At 42.2% G+C, this 17,984-nt stretch overlaps 1 protein-coding gene across 9 annotated transcripts in view; it reads right to left on the bottom strand.

The window, feature by feature from the left end:
• Positions 1-17,984, bottom strand: part of LOC105193823 (RNA-binding protein Musashi homolog 2) — a 115,126-nt gene that overhangs the window by 76,815 nt on the left and 20,327 nt on the right. Inside the window, exons 1-2 of one of the 9 annotated variants that reach the window (XM_039458893.1) lie at positions 7,389-9,670; positions 5,841-6,012 (exon numbers count right to left, since the gene is read on the bottom strand). The exons of 3 other annotated variants lie outside the window; for them this stretch is intronic. The gene's annotated coding sequence lies outside the window, so the exon portion shown is untranslated. Of the gene's footprint in view, positions 1-1,530; positions 3,654-5,840; positions 6,013-6,845; positions 7,332-7,388; positions 9,671-12,201; positions 12,685-17,984 lie in introns of those variants that run through there. 5 more of the 9 variants (XM_039458895.1, XM_039458894.1, XM_039458900.1 and 2 more) reach the window with 5 other exon arrangements.

Below are 17,984 nucleotides of genomic sequence, written 5' to 3'. Positions count from 1 at the left end.
GCGCTCGCACGCGTCACCAAAGTTCCCGGTGGTCACTTCCATCATGTGGCATTTCCATCGTCATCCATCGACGGGGATCGACGTTCGCGGACCTTGCGGAGAACTTGGATAGATCGCTCATTGCTCCAAATTGGCGTGGCGAGTATATTTGGATTTAATCTCTGTGTTGTTTGAACGAATGGAGTGCGACTGCGGCTGTAGTCCCGCGGCGGCGCGATCCATCATCGGCGTCGCGAAAGTCAACGACAAACGTTCGGTACGATCGGATATCGTGCCAGAAATCGTCGTGGTCGTCGTCGTCGTCGTCGTCGTCGTCGTCGTCGTCATCGTCACGTGGGCGAACCAGAATGGGCACGGTTTCTCGTTGGTCATGGTCCACGTACCGCTCGGCCCGATTAAACGTCGCTCGTGGTTGGAGAGACACACTCTCTCGCCCATGCTTCCCCCCCGTTCTCTTCCCTTCTCCCATCGTTTCTCTAATATATTTATCTCTTGTGATTTAGATTCAAATTTTCCAACTTTAACGGTAACTCGAATAATAAACACACATATAGTTAATTTTTGTGAATTAACGTTATTCGAGCAGCACCTCGATGCTCAATATTATTGCACACACGATTGGAAAATTCAACACACATCGCATGTCGCAAATGGTTCACTCAATTCTTGTGCTAATTTAATACGAGGTGTACATATTAGAAAGTAACACACATTTTATGTAAAAGAAATTAATACAAAAATATAACACTCCTACAAAATTTGGAAATAAATACTGGAAACATCGGTAAAATTTCATCGGTAAAATTAACATTTATAATATGTTGAACATGTATATTTATTTTAGAATTTGTGCAGTTTTAAAACTGCATTATTTTCACGTTATTTATTCATTTATAAAAATATGTTACATTATGTAATTTTTATATTAAGAAATATTAAATATTAACATTTTTTTAACAGAAAATATTAAAATAACACACTCACCTCATGTTAAATTAATACTCGATTATGTAAAAAATTGTACACAAAAATTTTAATCGGAACCAATTTCAAAATAAATATAAATATCTTTTATTAAATACTGCACAATAATATTGATCGTCTGGAGGCTATATCGAGTTTGCTTTACATTTTCTAGACGAATATTATATATAATAATATTGAGCGTCCAGAGAGGCTGCTTTAGAAATAGAATGTCTCAAATTAATTATTTCAATTAAACAATACTAATTTGACTAAAATGACTTCTTTTTTTCGCTTTTTGTGATAGATCTAAAAAATCTTTTGTAATATTCCAATTTGAGAGACCAGAAGAGATAAAACTGCATCTAAATATACATATATGCATTCGCAGAGAATTTGATAATTATTTGCGAATAAATTTTGAGATAAGGGACGTAGACGAGTAAGAGCGCGAATTTCGAGGCTAACCAAAGGACCGCGGGAATCACGTGTAATACTTAATTTTAGAAAATGTGAAAAGCCGCAGGAACTTTAATGGATTTCCCGGGTGTGCGCACTTTCGCCTACCATTTTATCTCCGCAAATTGGGTTAGTCTCCTTGGCCGGCCACGTTCTGCCGAGTCCCACCTGTCGTCTTCGCGACATCGTTCGCCACTGTAACGAAACGGACGTGGCTCGACGTGAAAGAGACCGGACGATGAAGTAGCGGCAGTCTGCGAGGTCTTTAATCCGGCGCGGTCCCTTAGCTAGACCGAAGTCTGTTAAAGGTGAGCGATTAAAACGCTTTAACGAACGCTTAAATAAATGACGAAGAAAAGAGCTTCGAAGAGCAACTGCCAACAGAGGATCGCCTCCTCTAATTGTCTCGTTAGTAATTAACGCGCGAGTAACGCGATGTATATATATGCGTTGGTAAGACCCGGATACTCTCCCGTGAACTCTATAGATTCCAAGCATCGATAGACTTTTTTCACAGACAGCCGATTCTCTTGTAGAGCTCGCGAAATTAATCGGCCTCGTAACGAATTCGACAGAACGATAAATTTGACAAACGTTAGACGTTACTTTCGAAGGAAAGGCGTAGCATGAAACACGAAGCGGAGCTCGCAAAGTAATTGCCCGCGGTAATAAAGACTGAACTTATGAAATGTTATAGCTCGCTTACACGGGGGTAGAAGCGTAAATAGAGATAAATAAGAAATTGGCAAGGCTGACAACGTCGCCATAAATTTTCCGGTCTCGACAACCTACATCATGCATCGAATAGCAGCTCTTAGCCCAAGCGCAGCTAATAATTATTAAACGAACGACATTTTGCACATGATCGCGAACGACACGGGCTATCGATCGTATTCGCGTCTCGCTTCTATCGGAATGCCTTCCGGATAATGGTCTCTCGATATATTCTCGCGATTCATGCTCGGATCAAGTTCTCCATTTATGAATATGTTTCTCGAGCTCTCGTTTCAGCGGCATAAAGAAATTGGAACGGATTTATCGTCGTGAAGTATCGTAAATCTGCGACCGCAAGGAACGACGAGTCGCTGGAGAAAAAAATTGGCACAAGTCTGGATACTCAATGCCAGGTCCAACTGGAAACTCTTGAATGTGCGCCAGGCCTCTCGACCGGTGCACCCGCGTGCCTAATTTCGACAGATTTAAAAAAAAAAAAAAAGTTGCTCCGCCAACGATACTTTCCATATTAGTTTATCTGCAAAAATAAAAATAACAAAAAATACGAACTTGCGCGACCGGTTATTTAAAACCTCGTTACAACTTCATCGATTCGCGGACCTTTGTGCTCGATGTCAAGACGAGATGGCAACGAAACTCCGTCCCAAGGTAGGAAACAATGATGTAATATTGACACTCCGTAACCTCGTTTCAGTTACGTTCAATTACGACAGAGAGATGTGACCGGACGAGCCGAATGAGGCGGAGGGGTCAAGGCGGGAGGAGGAAGAAAGAATGCGCGGAGGGAGGTGGAAGGAACTCTTCTTCTTTCAAGCCGCGACGAAAAAAATCATTATGTCGGCCATTGTCGGTACTCATTGCGGAATAATCGTGATAATGAGAAAGCTACGCAGTCGAAGACTGTTTCACTCCCGCTCGCTCTTTTTTTTCTCCCCACCATGTTTCTACTTTTTCACTCGAGAATCCACCTGCAGCCGCGAGAGACACCGGCTCTCTCTCTTTCTCTCTCTCTGTCTCTTGCATCGCTTTTGTCCTCGAACCGACAACTACTTCCATCGCGCGCGTCATTGAAAACTGCAAGAAACCAACCACCGGGTGTTACTACGGTAAGCGTTTAGCGAAAGACGTAAAAACGTATAATTATGACGTGGGAGATGTTTTATTTTAGCACGATGCAATGATCGGGAATGTTCTTCGTCGGCTATTGACAAATTCGTGCTCTCTAAATTCTTTGGAGTGGAATCTAAAAAAAGTGAAAATTCAGCCAGTCTTAAAAAAGGATTTTTCACTTTCTTAGTCTTGAAAGAGGAAATTTTCTTTTTTAGAGTGAAATTCCAGTCCAAAGCATTTTCAGAGCGTGTAGATTGTGCCAAAAATTAGGAATATGCAACATAGCAACAAAGATTATACAGAATAAACAAACATTGACACCTTCGATGATCAGGCGAAATATTCTAATAATAATTTTTAACATTTTGTTTTTAAATTTTTTAATCAAGCACACAGAAAGAATTGTCAATTTGATTAAATTTTTCAACTCGATTAAATTTTTAAGTCCTTATACATTTAAATTAAATATATAAATGCTTAAACTAAAAAAATTTTAACAAGTTGAAAAATTTAGTCAAGTTGACAACTTTTTCTCAGTGTACTGAAACGCAATTTTATGCCAAAGAAAAAATATAATAATTAAATTAATAATCAATGAAATATGGCAAACGCCCATAAATATCTTGTAAAGTAGACTAAGAAGATACATAGAAATTTCCATAACTCGTATTTCCGTGTATGACAACTGCGAAGACAAACACATTTAATCGCACGCAGCGATATGAGAAATAAATGCGGTTTCGCTGTCGCGTCGGGCCAGCGATTTATTACAGGATTTCAACGTAATCGTTTCGCCTATCAACAACGATGCCTGAAGTGATTTGTCGTTCCGTATAACGAACCGTAAACTTGGACATTCGATTCGTACGCTTTTATAGCGTGCGCGCCGCGGTAATACCGAAACGGCAACTGTGAAACCAGCAACGCAACCGAAATCGGCATTTGCGTCAGCAAAGGGGTTGACGTCGCGAGATTGCTTTCGGCGCATTCACATGTAAATATCTTTAAGAAACGAAATCGCGGAGTCTTTCGTTTCCCTTTGTGTCACCTTTTACAAGATATGTCTTTTAACGAAAGATAACGAGAGAAGATCGAGAGATTTTAAACGAAACGATTTTGAGTAAATGGAACAGCGAACGAAAGTTTGCACGTAAGAAAGCAAATTTACGCACGGTTGACAGCGAGTAAACATCATATCTCGGACTTTCGCGTCATTAAATAAGTAAATAAATAAAATTGCACAACTCTTGAAAGGAAAGCTTTCCAGTCCATCAAACTGAATGATCCTCTCGGTTCGGCCGACCGACGACGCTGAAACGCGAGGAACGGAAAGGGTTCGACGTGTTTAGATCGCATTAATCCCTTAGACAAGAATAACGACGTTCGCATATACATGTCAGTCGGCGTCGACAGCCGTAATCGCGATTCCGTGTACGCGTTTTCTTTTCTTTTCCCTAGGAAAAACGTTATAGGAATTTAGAACGTGTAAACGACGTGTGCGTTTCGCGTTTCAAGTCCCTCGAAACGTCGAAACTCGACCTTTGCGAGCCGGCCGCCCATGTACCTCTCAAATGCTTAGAGAAATTCTCTTCTTATCCCACTTGACGTTCCGCCAGAAATACACGCGCCGTCCGTCGTCGCCGCACGCGCGCGAATGCAGCGAGCGAGCAACGGGATGGAGCGCGATAAATCCATCCGAATTCGCGATGGCTGTTGTCCCTTCACCGTCGACATGCGCCGTGCCCAATCGATCGCGCCTGAAACTTCCATATTACTTCCCATGTACTAAATAATTAAATGCAAAAATGTTACGGCAGGTAATCGCGAAACTCGTCCATAACAATTGTTTCCTCTTGTCTCTTTCTTTTCCCATACTCGCTCGGATCTTGGAATGTGAAAAGTGGAAAGTTTTCAACCATCCGCCGAGTTCTACACCTTAGTTTGGACAGAAAGATAAGGAATCTTCGGATCTTAGTCTCGACGGTGACAGCTAGTGGTAGTAAGGATGGAAAATGGCTCTGCACAGTCGTACCGAGACGTAAAGGAGAACAGGGAGGCGAGGAGAAAGGCTCATGTCGGCGTGATGGTACGGATTTAGACAACATCTGGTCCAGTCTGTTTCGCCGCTTCGGCGGGCAAAGCACCACCGATCGGATTCGAAATAACTATCATCCCGTCTTCGTGTACCTCGCGATTTCGCCGCTCTGTGTACCGATTCAGTGAGACGTGTCTTGACTCAATAAGACGACACAATCCTCTTAATCAAAAACGGAATAACGCATCCGCCTTCTCCGCCTTCGATGCGCTCGGTAGCTCAAAAATATTTGAATTTCTCTCTCTCTCTCTCTCTCCAGCTTGCTCGTCGCACAAATACGCGTTTCAGCTTTCGAATAAAATTCTATTGCTCTTTACACGAGTATGCGCGTTTGCTTTATTCGCAAAATGCCTCGTTATCATGTACATGCGAGGCGGCACGTTTGAACAAAGATGCAAACTTAAATCTCTCTTCTCGAAAATCCATATGCGCGCGCATAGTACAGAGTGTGTATTGTGTACTTATATTATGTACCTACATGAGAGACACGATGTTAGGACAACGCGATCGGTGGCGATTCTCGGAGCGCCGGGATGCATCAGCACAATCGGGATTGCATCCGGGGTTACGAACTCTCTGTGTGCGCTGTACACGCCGCATGCTTCTCCCTCAGTTATGTGGACCGGTATCCGCGATCGTTGTATACATTCCTGGGAAATCACACGCTTTCCTTTTATCTCTATCTCTCATTTCATCCCTTTCTTTACGTTGCGTCCTCCCTCCCCCTTCCGCACATCCACCCTCCCTCCCCCGCCCCTCAGTTTTATATTTCCGCTTGCGTCACTTTCTAGCTCGTCGTCACCGGATTAACGATCTACATAATCGTTGCACGTGCGAACTTCGTTAACCTATATCGATCGAGGACACGTGGCTGTCTGCAACGATGCAACCAACAAAAAAAAAAAAAAAGAGAGAACGACTTAGCACATCGCAGCGAAATCAGAATTTGAATAGCGTTGGATGCTACGTCTGACACGGGAAATTAATTTCCGTATCTTTTCACAAGTAACGAGTGCTGTAAATTATATTCCGCAATTTTGCAGTAACCGAAAGGCAAACGCGCTAATAAGACACACGCGTTTAACCCTTAAATTCTGAATTCAATTTGTACATACGAGTTCTTTGCACATTACAGAATTTACATAAAATTAATTACGTACGCAGTAAATAATTGATATTTACATTATTTCAAACTAATTAGTCTAAACAGTCGATTAATTATATGAATCTAATAGTCGATCAATCTAAATGCGAAACAGAAATTGATTTCGCATTTCGATGTATTAATTACAATCGCGAAATATAAAGCGAGAGGTAATAATCCTGATTTAAAGCAAGGTAATATAATCTTTATTTAAAGTCTGAAAAACAAGCAAACAAACACATAAATATACGCCGGTGGCGTCCTACATTCTTGGCATCCTCGATATGAAAATTCTCATCGGAGAGAAATTGTAAGGGTTAAACGTATAATTATACGTACAACTCACAGTGTCGCGACTCGTGGCGTGGCGTCGCAGCGCGCCACGCCGCGTCTGCCAGAACGTTTCGTGTGTCTGCCCCACGGATTATCGATTTTGGCTCACGCACGTATACCAAATCTTCCGATAGCCCTCCCGATACTCCCCGGTTGAAGAGGAGACCGAGAGAGAGAGAGAGAGAGACAGAGAGAATCGAGTTTCGTGAGAATCCTTCGTCGCGGCTTGCGGTTTGAATCGCTCCGATATCGGACTATTTCGCGAAACTCCGGAATACTCGCGAACCACCGCCGGCGGTGAAACACCGTGGAACATTGCGCATGAGAAAATCGCGGTATCAAGGATCCGCGAAAGAGAACGTTATCGGCGCAAGTTGACGGCAAAGCGGCGCGCTATTTTATTCACTCGACTACTTTTTCCGCCCCATTCGATCGCGAGAGATGGCAGAGAGAGAGAGAGAGAGAGAGAGAGAGAGAGAGAGAGAGAGAGAGAGAGAGAGGGGGGGGGGAAAGGGGGTAAGAACCGTAAAGAATCGTAAAGAGACGAACCTCGTCTGACGTGCGCTCGGTCTGTCTATCTTCCTTTCTCTCGCGGGCGAGAGACGCCGCGCGCCGCGCGAGATAACGCGGCCCTTTGTCTTTATCGTATCGCGCGCGCGAGATGCAACAACGACGCGGAGAGACGCGGCGCGGCGCGGCGCGACGCGGCGCAGCGGCGATGACGCGCGACGGAATACGCGCGACACGATACGATACGACACACGCACGAGCGACACGATACTCGGCTCGCGACTGAGTTTGACATCGTCGCCGCCGAGGGTGTCTCGCACAGAAGAGGAGAGAGCTCTATCCCCACCGGCGCTGCTCAGGCGCCACATGGAGCCGCGCTTGGGGTAGGAGGGAGACCTCCTCTCGATAGAGAGTATGTATAAAGCCTCGAGAGTGATATAACGTTACGTCAGAGCGCTTGCGCCCGGTGCTCGCTCGCGTTGCGTCTGTTCACTCGTCTCTCGCGCGCTCGCTCGCTCGCTCGCTCGCGTTGCCGCAAAGTGGCAACCGGTGGTACCGGCCGCAGCGTCGGTGGGTATTTATGTAGACGATGCATCGCGTCACGCTAATGGGCCCGGCCGCAAGCCGATACAGCCGCGAGTCGAGTCTCCCTGTGGCTGCTGCGTTGATGACGCGCCCCAGACGCCACAACTACTTAACCCTTTATTCGGTAACAACGTTCTCTCGGGGAACTCGAGTTTCTTATTCACTCTGTCTCGCAACGTCGCGCTCGAATTTTCTACACGCGATGCCATTACGCGCATAACTGTCAGTTTTCCGCTTTTCAAATTGCCTTTCAAATTACCATTGAGCCTGGCTATATTGTTAGCCTTGAATTGCTAATTGTCATTCTATTGATGAAACAATCGAATTAGCGACTAGTTCGATGAACTTTGCGACGAATCACAGATACTATATATCTGTGCTTCCTTAATTATCCTCGCGATCGATCGTAATAGAATATTAAAAATAAATGTGTCAAGATTCGAGATAAAGATTGCCAAGGGAGTAGATAAATTAGACTCGGAAGGGAGGCAGTCGAGATCAAGAAATAGACTCGAGAGAAAGGTGAATGGGGGAAAAAGTTGTTTCAACTTTTGCGTTTATTACCAGGTGTGTAGCCAGTGTATCGCAATACCGAGCGAGTGTGACGTTACCGTATGACGCGGCGTATCGCGTTAATAAATCAATGCGCGAGCATCGATTTGTGCGCTGCCTACGTTCAACTGCCAACTTGCTGCGGCGTACGCGGCTTCGCCACATCGGCTCGTTTGTTACCGATGAGAGGAATGCGAATCGGACTTGCGTAAAGCAGAAAAAAAAAACGCGATAAGCGAGAACGTGTAGCCTTGCCAACACGTGGATCTTAATGCGAGGACCGACTGATGGCTTGGCACGCAAAAACGACCGCGCGATCATCGTGTAAATAAGAGCACACGCGGGACGCATCAACGCCTCGATTGCCGCGATATACGTGCGCGAACGACTGCGTTTCTTCGGGGATTATGGCATCTATACGCGACGATTGCTCTGTTAACATATTGATTGCCACGGTGGCCATCCGTAATCAACATCTGAATTTTCGATGACACCCTGGTGATCACCGGCGATCGGCGCTATCAACATTTTTCTTCTTATTTGTAAAAAAATAAATATCGTCTAATATGAAAGTTTGACCGAGGGCAATGTCTAAAATCTGTATTAAACTACGCATTGAAGAGTAAAGATTGCGAATCGGAGACTGAAATTTAATCAAGCAGAATGAAACGGATTAAAATTAAAATTATCAGACTGATCAAATTCTAATCTGCAATTCGCAATTCGCAATCCTCAATCTCCAATGCGTAGGCTAAGATTTAAAAAAATCAAAATCTGATTTGAAGTAAAGCGCCATGAATAAAATATATAATTTTTAATGATGTAAATGATAACGTAAAGTAAAAAGCGCGCAATTTAACACACTATTCTTCGCGTGTGGGTAATCTTATTTAATTATGTTACACAATGCTTTATTATTATATGCTTGTTATTATATAGGCAGTGTAGTACACGATAAAACAAAAGTCGTATAGATAGACAACGGATTCAACGAAAATAATGTATTACTGTTGAAAAGCAAAGCAAAGAGTACAAAGAATACAGTGTATTAGTATAACACCGCATTCAGAAATCTGTTCAAAAGGAATTAGTAATAGACCGTCAAATCATTGATACTATAACTGTTAGGAATAAACAGAGAGTTTAAGAGTAAAAAATATGAATGAAAAACAAATTAAATTTGAACAGTTTTATTCAATAGTATAAAGATAAACAAAATATTGATCCAAATTGTAAAGAATTTTTAAAAGTTATATTTTGCAAATATGTACAGTGAAATTTTACAGTGCAATCTCATTGGAAAGAGTAATAAATTATTATGTCAATCGATATAAAATACTAAATGTAAACAGGTTGAAAAGTTTAAGAGAATATCACGTGCAGTTTTGAATTTAAATAATACTGTAAAAAATATCAATTTAAAATATAGAAAACTTTTAAAGCTACAGCGATTGTATTTCCATTGAAAACAAATGAGATACCGATTCTCAATTTGTCAATGAAATCTTCACTGATTTAATTTAAAAGAAATCATGTCTCTCCAACTCGCACTCGTGTTCATCGTTTTCATTCATCGCACAAGGGATCGAACGAAAAGCCTGAAGATCTTAACCACAGACGAGCTCGATGGTTTTTGCGACAATGCCGCAACTTGTGTACAGAATTGTCGTAGGGATCAAAACGTCGGGATAAAATTGCAAGCGAGAAATGTATCGTCGAGAAAATTCATCTCGCTTCCCTTCGCTCTTCGGCCGCGTTGCCTCTCACGCAACGTCGATCATGTCAATAACATTCCCGCGCTATGTCCGCTATGTTCTCGATTACGCTGTTATCGCGGTTGCATTTCGTCGTTGCAGTCGCGATGTTACGTCGAGGGCGGCTTCTCTGCCGCCGTTATCAGTCTTCCACTCAATAACACACAACGCGGCGACGACGAATCGCGCGTGCACGCGGCATTATAGTAGAGAGTACCGAGTCCCGTGAAGTGTTAAAAGGCTTATCTGTTGCGCGATGGCTGTTACGCACTTAACGATCAGCGCGACAAAAAACCACAGGTCGGAACAATGTCGGTGTCGATGAACGATGGGGAGAGAACGGATCGATGCGCGGAAATACGATACGCCGGATATTCCATGGGCTACTCCACTTCGCTATACTTTCTTGTCTCGACTGAATATTATTGTTGCATGATCGATCTCTTCCACCACTTCCGGTACGCTGATCATTGCGTTTCAATAAAAATTTTCAAAACCCTCGAACCTCTCGCAAAAGTGAGGAATGTGAAAGCAAAATCCACCTTCTCTTTAATTTAATTTAATTTTTGTCGATATCGCAATTTTATTTTGGTACTTTAATGGTATGCCATTTCCACGTATAAACCGTAAATGTGTATAAACCATAAATAAAGGAACAAACTTCTCTAATTAAATATTGAAAAACTGTTGTTAAAAATTTTATAAAAATAATATTTTATTAGGTAAAATAACTGAGCAACCAAATTACCAGCAGTTTGCAAAAAATATTGTAATTACAAAAATAATTGGTAAAATCAGTTTCAACTCATTAAATTTTAAAAAACTTTAAGAAATTCATAAACTTGTGTGTGTGTGTGTGTGTGTGTGTGTGTGTGTGTGTGTGTATGAGAACATTTTCAACTTTATCGTGAAAAGTTTGAGAAGTGGAAAACATTTTATTTCTATATTATTAGAGCGTAGAAGCAATCAATATGTTTCTCACAATCTCGACTGCGCAACACACTCGCGTGTGTGTAGTTGCGCGCGCCGGAAGCAAGTACATATATCATCGACGCTCAACGTAATTTTTTATAAGAGATCGCAAAATTCTGGACCATTCTTGGAGCGCGATGGCGCAATAAAAGTGAATACTCTCCTCCACTGCTTGACGGCCGTGTGAAGTACCTACGAGGCATGTACATAAGTTGCCGCGTTGTTGCAACAGGTGCACTCAATTTGTGACCCTTCGCGACCTGCTTTTATGCGATACGATATAGCTTCTGTGTGTGACGCTCGCCACGTTAAAAATATCGAGCTAATCTCGCGTATTTTTTACAAAATCGCGAAGAAATCATATACACAGATTTACGATTTTTTTTTCCTCTCTCTATCTCTTTCCTTCTTCCGAGATGCGTTTTACGTTGCTTCAAGAGCCAGCCTGTCATCGATAAAGCGCGAGCTTCGGCGTCGAGCTTGTCGTATCGCACAAAGCGAGCGCACCCTCGGTCGGCAGCGTTAAAATCCACGCAAAGATGCGTGAGAGAATACGCAGCGAAGGGAACGAAACGCAAAGGGCGCGCGCCGAGGCCGGGGGATGGCGCGTTGTACTCGCGGCAATAGAGACCGAGAGGGCGGCCGGCATACCGCATACATCACGCATATTCTTACGTTCGCAACGCGTGCCGGTAATTCCGTGATTCGGCGGTGGCTGCGGCACAGGGAGCCCCGCGTCCGCGTATTGTTACCGCGTTAATTTACGAGCCAATTAATTAGCGCCGCCGCCGCCGCCGTACTGAGATATTCGGTGAACGCGCATACCCATGCGCGTACGGCGAAGCTGTATTTTCGTCGAAATCTGCGTCGGCGATATTTTATACGACGTAGGAAAATATCGACTTTGGGATATATCGGCCAGTATAGCTGCGAAAGTTTCCATAATAAGGGGGTGAAAGAGGCAGGGGATATCGGAAAAAGCTACGTACATAATCGCTGCTCTCGTCGTTCGCTCCGACGACTTGTAACAACATCGCTCGGAATGAACTTTAATTTTCTTCTTTTGCTCTTCTTGCGCGCGTCTCTCGAGTAGTGAGACAACAATCGAGACAAGGACCGTGGAGATTCAGACTCGTCGTTGTCAGTCGGGCGTATTTAATCCGCAGACTGTCTTTTTGCGATCTCTCTGTTTCCAACTCCCTACTTACTCTCGTTATCTTCGCGCGAAAGGGTTAACGTGTACTTTTGCACTGCCCGGCTCGTACCGTAAAAAGTATCCCCGGAAAGGCACACGTAAAATTCTTTCGCGGAAAGCGCGCCGGGGTGCAAATGTCACTCGCGCTCGCTGCGGACATTATGGATGACACTGTCAGCGGCAGAGGGTCGGGCACGGTAGACAGGCTAACGTGGCGTCAGTGTCCGAGGGTGCAGAGTGCAAGAGACAACGAATAATTCATCCCTTGCCCCGCCCAACCCCCACACCGCCTTTTCTACCCCTCTGTCGTCTCTTTGTCTCGAAAAATGTGCTGCACATGCCGCCGCCGCCGCCACCACCACCACCACCACCATCGCGGCGCGGTGATGTCCATCACGGCGTGTGCATCGCGTGTCACCGTATTAAAGCACAATCAGTCGCCGCGATTCGCGGCATTTTACGTGGACTTTTAATCAACTGTCGGGAGACGGAAGTTTTCTCTCTCGGGAAAAACGTGGGATAGCCTGATACCTTTACGGCTTTGAGGTTTACCGATAAAAGAAAGTAGAAGAGCGAATGCCCGTGGAGCATTTTCTAATTCGATTTGATTCGATCGAGATAAGTTCTTTCTACCTCGATTTCTTTATTCTCGTTACCCGAACGATCCTCTTTATTCCTTAACGGAAGTATCGACATTTTTGATTCGCTAAAAGCGAATGTGAACTACTATGAAAAATAAAGTGACGGAAAATCAAATATTTCAAAACAAAAAGAATAATTAATGAAAAGTCTGAACATTTCAGAATCCTATTTTTTTATACAAGAAATAGGAGATTTGATTTAATTGAACAAAACATATAATATTAACAAAATTAAGAGTAAACAAGGCAAAATACGAACATTAAAACAAGTATCGATGGATTATTCAATAAATATAAAAATATATTAAATCAAAACATAATCGAGACTAAAACAAATTGCTTAGGTAAATTCACTTTGATTATGTTTTGATTTCATAAATGTTTATATTATATTTATTGAATAATCGATCAACATTCGTTTCAACGCTCGTACTTTGTCTCGTTTACGATACACAAATTTGTTATTCAATAACGAGCTAGATTGGCACAAATTGTAACATATAATGTTAACATAAAAAAATAATAATGATTTTAAAAATAGAAACGGTTAATAGCGATCGGTCAGTCGCCAAAAAGACTTTTAGTGCCAATCAATTCGTGCTCTACACGCTCTTCGGCAAAACTGTCTCACGGTGGCTGATTCAAATTCACGCGAAACGGCGAATTGTGGCGGTTGGTTCAATTTCACGTGTTAAGATGCCAACAGATAGAAAATCTTAATTCCTCGTGCGAACTTAAATGTGCGCTGGACTTTTGACTGTCTAACTTTCAATGGCGAAGATGTACGTGATTCGAATAGATTCTCAAGCGTACCGAACCGTGCTCGCGCGCATCCTTTTCTCTCTGCCACCGAATGGATTAATTTCCGACAATGGCGCGCATCAAAGTACGGGAGCAGATAAGCGGAAGATAGCGATAACGGTCGCGCGCCAATAACGACGGCCGGCGCGTGATTATTAATCATGTGCAGGTTGCGCGTGCAACTGTCAGCGCTGCGTAGGGTCCGGAGGGTGATCTGACTAATCGTTTCACCATTACGGAATAATATACTTGCGCGCGATGGTCCTTTTGCTCTTCCCCATATTCATCGTCGTCGCGTCAGGTATAATCGACGCGAGCTCGTGCGTCATTTTGCGCGTCGCTGACCGCGAGAATGCCGCCTGAAAATTATTTCGTCTCTCGTTCGAGAAATTTCGTCGTTGGCTTCGATTCGTGCAATGAGTTACGTGAAAAAAATGGAAGTAGAATTGAGGTCGAATTGATTGAAAACGGTTGGACTGACCGGCCTGCGTGGCTTACGAAAACACAGTATGACGCTTCGTGAAATTTAAAGTGTGTATTTTTAAGATATAAAAATTTTTAGTTTATTATATTCATACACGCATCTTTTTAAAAAATGCATAAATAAACAAAGCTTTATGAAATTTAACGAATGTATTTTTGAGGTGGTATAAGAATTTCTGTTTGTTATAGTCATATTCTTTTTAAAAAATGCATGAAATAAATAATGCATGTTATCACACTTATTAGATGAATATATTTAAAAACGTGAATAACTTTATTAACGATGTTATCATCTAGTATTTTTAGAGTACAACTGAATTATATATCTTCAGAACACGATACTAAAACGATTATTCTAGACTTCTTGCCGTTTAAAATATTTTATGAATGAAACAATAACGTATCTTGACAATGTGTTTTAGCAGAAGAATTCTATTGTTCTCATTTTGAATGGATACCAGTCTTTTCAGATAATTAAGTTGATAATCATGTACCGTCACATAGCAGAAATTTCTGATATAGTTCATCGTCAGTCTCTAAAAATTACACAAAAACGAGGACTTTGAATAATCGTCGTTTCTTCAGATATCGAGAGAATGTTGCATCACAAAGAGAAAAATGCGTTGTATCATAGAGAGAAGAGAGGAAAAAAAAAGTAACGGAACTTGGAAAGAGAATGAGAAGAGAGGAAATTCCGCCTACGGGTTTCGGTCGTTTCCGGTAATGTGAAAACGGAAACGACGACTAGATCCTCGTGGCAGGATATTTTGCGGAGAGAGAATACAGAATCCTACTCAGTAAACCAACAGAATCCTACCCCAGCACCCTTCGCCGAGGATATATATACGCGCGTATATACGATGCCCGCCCCTCTACGCGTCGCCCTCTACTAATGCGGTAATAAACATGCATCTACATGAGGCACGGGGCCATAAACTGCACTCCGTCTCGCGCGTATACCGCCGGGCGGCCCGGCTATGAAACGAAGGAAAGAGAAAATGAAACGTGCGAAGCAACCCGAGAGTCTTTACGCCTTTCAAAAGTCATCCCTCAACTCGTGTCCGCATCTCCAACGCTCGTTCCTCGAATTAAAAAATATGAAAGATTATTTTCTTAACTTTTTATTTTTTTAATAAAAAAAATTAATTAAAAAATATTAATTCGCCGCCCGTAAGAGAAATCTCCGTTTTTCAAAGAGAAAGAAAAAAAAACTCAATTAATATATAGCTGAAACGCGAAAGTCGTACGAGATAGAGACGATGATATCATCAGCTTGATAGGTAAGATTTTTTTTTTTTTGTGATGCAACATATTCGCCTATAATGGAGACAGCTTTAATATAAAAATTGCTTTCGCGTGGCGTCGCGTCGCCGCGCGAGAGCCGGGCGGGACATTCCCGGCTGTTCCTTCCACGCGACAGACTTTGTTGGAGCGGAGCTGCGTGCCGAGCATTTCAATCCGATTGTGAACAACTTGCAGAAGGCAGACAGCGATGGGCACGTCCAAGCTCCTCTCGCAAATTACACGCGGACGCGCGGTTATTTTAAAAGATTGTCTCTTCCAGGCCGACGTCTTTAATCTCGCGATGCAAGTACTCGGCTTCCACTCCGCCTTCTAGTGTAAACGTGAGAATCTAAGAGCATCAGTATTCTCGCTTTTCTCCAGCGACACTCTAGTGTCACATTTCCGAAATCTATACGAGTATCTCGAATCTGCGTAGTAAAATATGTGTATTCTATGTTTTCTTTTTATTTTGATACAAGTTTTGGCATGATGTGTTAATAATTTAGAATTTTTTCTACAGAAGTTTTATTCCTCGGTTTTTAGAAAATTTAATTTAAATACCTATTTGCTCATTCTGATAAAGATATTTATTTGTTGCAACGACTTAATTCAAAGAACAAAGTTTTCTTCTTTGAATGTCTTGAATCATTAAAATTTGTAATGTCATTTTTAAATACGATTTTGGTGCAACAGTATGGTCTGTTAATTGTACAGAAATAAAAGTATCATTAACTTTTTATTTAGTGCACTGAAGTCGGATAAAATTTCTTTTTTTCGCAGACAACTAAAGAATAACGTTTTTCTTTTTTTACTTATGTCATTGTAACAAATAAGCGTTCCGTTCGCGATTTGTTCGAAAAAAGTTATCTAATCTACTTTTTAACAAAAAAAAAAAAAAAAAAAAAAAAAAAATCGCGTGAATAAACCCATGCATAAAATATGTTTTTGCGCGTACTTGTAACACAAACATTTTATCGTGACGCAATTATCGCGACATGAGTCACGCTCGATTTCGTTAATTCCGCGTTAAGCGACAAACCCGCCGTCTTGCTTCTTTTTGCGGTTTATTATGACTCGCCCCGTTGCAAGTTTCAACGAGACCTCTCCATCGGCGTCGTGTGGCGAAGCATAGCGCGCTGCGTCCGACAGGCGTGTAATTCACCTACCACGAAAAATCATCGCGCCGGAAAAAACGTCGCGGCGGTGAGTTCCAGCGAAACTGGCGAAAGAAGAGAGGAGAACAACGGGAATTCTCGCTCGATTTCACGAACATTATTAGGACGACAGGAAAATCGGTCTCGGCCGGATAAAGCCGTCTATCTCAGGCGGAATAACCGGCGTACGAGTCTCAATATTACTTTTGACTCTCGAAAGTAGCTCGACCATTAGTTTAACAATTTTATATTTGCATGTACAATGCGGACTGTCTTTAATCGGCTTTAATCTTTTGTGCTTTTTCCTCGTTGGTTACGTAAAGCGAGGTCGTTCGCAGAAGGGTGTTTAATGCGAACGATTGCGTCACGAAAGCTTTCCGCGTGTTTTTTGTTCGCGTAACGATGTTTGCGGAATTTTTAATCGATAGACATCCAGATGACGTGTTTGGCAGCTGGCCAGAGCGACGGTGCCTGGTGCCTTTGGTCGGATTCAGTGACTGGTCTTCGCATAACACTCTGTTTCCCCAGTAGATATCGGGAGATTTATATCGGCCGACTACCGAAATTAATCTAGCGAAAAGCTGAAGCCCCTCCCCCCCCTGTGGCAAAGGGCCTGGTTCCGCTGAGGTTAATATAAGTTGCGGCCTCGCGCCACGGAAAAACGAGCACCTGCGGCTACGTGAAATTCCGTCGGGATGGAATTGGATCTGGATGTGCATATCCGGGCGTATATATGCCACCGTTTAATGCCCCACGATATACTTAATTCCGCGGTAATAAGCAGCGAAGGTTGTACTGAAAATGTATGGAGAATAGAAATATCTATTTGTACATGGTTTTCATGTTGAGACAAAAATTGAAGCATTTATTTATTCGTCCATGTTTTATGTAGAATAATTTATGTAATTTCAATTTTCTTGTTTCACAGTATTACTGTCGCAAATTTACAAGTTTCGCGGAAGATAATACAGCTAATAATGTATAATTATTTAATTTTCGCAAGAGAAGGTCCATAATTCAAAAACTAAAAAAATGACTAAATACAAAATCTTGGCAATGCATAGAGGATGTCCCGATATATATTTATAATAAACTATTTTTGTTTTGCCTGAATTTATTCTGAAGAGGATAAAACCAATCTCTGAAAATTGATCATTTTTCGTTTTTGTTTTATTATTAAACAATTACATTTTGATAAACTTTTATATCAATAA

Source organism: Solenopsis invicta, chromosome 16 (assembly GCF_016802725.1).
Source record: "Solenopsis invicta isolate M01_SB chromosome 16, UNIL_Sinv_3.0, whole genome shotgun sequence".
Lineage (NCBI taxonomy): Eukaryota > Metazoa > Arthropoda > Insecta > Hymenoptera > Formicidae > Solenopsis > Solenopsis invicta.
This window is presented reverse-complemented; position numbering and strand designations above follow the sequence as displayed.